Consider the following 3,055-nt stretch of genomic DNA (forward strand, 5'->3'; position numbering starts at 1 on the left):
AAATTTTCATACACCCCTCGTACTTCTAGGTGAAATCAAAATAGATTCGAGTTTTTAAGTAACCCTGTGCATGCAAACAAAACCATCCACCATATAATGTATACAAAGTATTGAAGAACAAGCTGGATATTAGGCTGAACTAATTAACTTTATTCATATCCTAAAGGTTTGTTGTTTTTGTTATAGATGATTATATCGAAACGGTGATGGGTAGCAGAACCATGTGAGATCGGTTTGCTGTGTTTGATTACTCCCCTTTACGTTCTAGATTCAAATACAACAGAGGTAAACTTTATCACCCCACAAACCAATTAAGCGGTGGAAAGTTGTTTATTCCGTTATTGTTTTACTTGTTTCAGTTACTGGTGTGTGGACATCACTTTGAATGGTTTAATCGAATAAATCGACCCCAAAATTTATTTTTGGGCATATGGTACTTATTCCATCAATCTCTTTTACTGAGCCAGTAAATTACAAAGATGTTAACAAACCACCACCAGTTGTCAAGCGCTGTGGGGACAAACACAGACACGCACACGCGCATACACATACACTCTCGCACGCACATATACACTCACACATATATACATATTACTAGCTTAAAAACTGCCCTATCGGGCAGCTTTTAAGCTAGCTCCTGTGGAGGGCTCTTCATTGAGAGCTTGGGCCCAACAATGATACATTATGTATTGAGTATATATTAAATTTTATTAAATTTGACCAATATTTTTCAAGCAGTGAACAATTTTCATCAAAGCAATGATATAATATTTTGACTTGGAACTTATTGCAAAGCTTCATGATAAACAACATTTTTTGTCTTCCCATTCGAGGGTCAATACAATCTTTTTTCTGTCTAACCTCTTTCTTTCTTTCTTTCTCTCTGTCTCTCTTTCTCTCTATCTCTCTCTCTTTCTCTCTATCTCTCTCTCTTTCTCTCTCTCTCTCTCTCTCTTCTCTTCTCTTCTCTTTCTGTTGATTGTTTTCAACCATCCCCATCACCAGTACCACTGCCATACACACACCATTCAGACTTCTGACGCCAACACCATCAATACTTTTGACTTCTCCGCCTTCACCTACACCACAATCACTACTGTCTTTCACATCGTTTACTATCACCGTTATTCCTGACCGCCTCGGCTACTACCACCACCACCATCATCTCCGTCGCCTCCGCTTCTATCACATCTACGGCTCATACTCTTACTATCACCCCATTACCATCATAACCGTCAATCTGCTACCGCCCTCACAGTCTCTATGCCAACTGTTACTTTCACCCCAGCATGAGCAATAGTAGAAGTGTCATTGAATAGTGAGAAAGGGGTGGTCAAAGTGTGACATACTGACACACAGATATTCGTTTTGGCATTTATTATTATAGATATACGAAGTGCGATCAAAAACTATCTGACTTTATTTTTCCCGCCAAACCTAATGCCGCGTGGGCAAAATCCTTTAGGTGGAAGGCGATGCCATCATTCTTCCGTATGCGTGAAAGTTTTCGCATCGGTAGGATGCGTCAGTACCTAGTTGTTAAGCCTAGAGTACTGACGTGTTATGCACACTCATCGGATTTTCGTTTTCACGCAAGATAACCAAACGCATCGAGCAGAGGCCATGAACCCATGTCTCAATACCATGGTGAGGGTCTTCATGAAGTCTGGGTTGTGGTGTGCACAGTCCAGCATGTTTTTCAAAATCCAGCATGTTTTTCAAAACCCAGCATGTCTTGAGCGATTTCCATTCGGTGTTGATTCTACTGTTCCGCCATCACCTTGGGGACGAATTTCGCTGACACTATCTACACGCGCAAATCCTCTGTTAAAATGGAATGCACTGATTTTGTGTTTATCCCACTTTGTGAGTAATTTCCTGGATTATTACATGACTATTCGCCGAACATACTCAATCGGCTTCTCGTTTGAGATTGAGGATTGCCTGCCTGAGCGTGCCTCACTCACCACTGAGGTGCGACCAAGTTTGAATCGGTTGTATCACACCTTGATCTGAGTTTTTCCCATTGCATCATCACCAAAGGCCTGCTGAATCTTCTGGGTCTCACTAAGCTTTTGACAAAATTTGATGCAATAATTTATGTCCCATTGCATTCGATGAAAATAAGAAGGATTTTGTCACATGGTATTAGTTTTGGCGGGAGAAATAAATCTGATACTCTCTGAACGTGATTTGAATATATATAACGGACTACTACACAGTTTCTGTCTACCAAATTAATTCACAAGACATTAGTGCGCTTGAGGCGATAGTAGAAGACACTATCCCAAGATGCTGCTTGGTGGGACTTAACCTAAAACAATATTGTTTCGAAACACATTTCTTAACCACAGAGCTATGCCTGCACCATTGGTTTCTACCAACTTTTGATTTCATCATTTGCATTTATTGGAAAAAGCATGTAGCCCTATACCGATCTTAAAAATCATTATATTGAAATATTTACACAACCAGAAGCGTTACTATGTCTTCTGGTTCTCTTTAATGTTTTTCTTCTCACTATATAAAACTTATAAATCAAAAATAATTATAGGATTTTCACAAAAATGATTTGAGCACACACACATAAGCACATGCACACGCACACGCACTCATACATACACACGTGCACGCACACGCGCGCATCACATACACACATGCACACACACACACACACACACACACACACTCACGAATACATACACACATAAAAAGTTCGTTATATATATATATACTGACAGATAGATAGGTAGACATAAAGATATATATATGTATTTGGATATTTACATACGCATATATATATACACATATATGTTTATATATATGTGTATGATGAAGGAGATGTTTCTATGTGGCTTGCTTGTTTGTTGTACCTTGTTTATCATTTTGTCCATGTTCTTTTGCCACGTCATATACACAGTTATGTATTTATATGTACATGTAGATGAAGGTATGTACATACATGTACATATATATGCATATACTCATATATTGTTTGTATCACGACAGAACGCACGCGTTAACCTTTATACAGTAAGTTTTAACTATTTTTCTA

This window comes from Octopus bimaculoides, chromosome 1 (assembly GCF_001194135.2).
Source record: "Octopus bimaculoides isolate UCB-OBI-ISO-001 chromosome 1, ASM119413v2, whole genome shotgun sequence".
Classification (NCBI taxonomy): domain Eukaryota; kingdom Metazoa; phylum Mollusca; class Cephalopoda; order Octopoda; family Octopodidae; genus Octopus; species Octopus bimaculoides.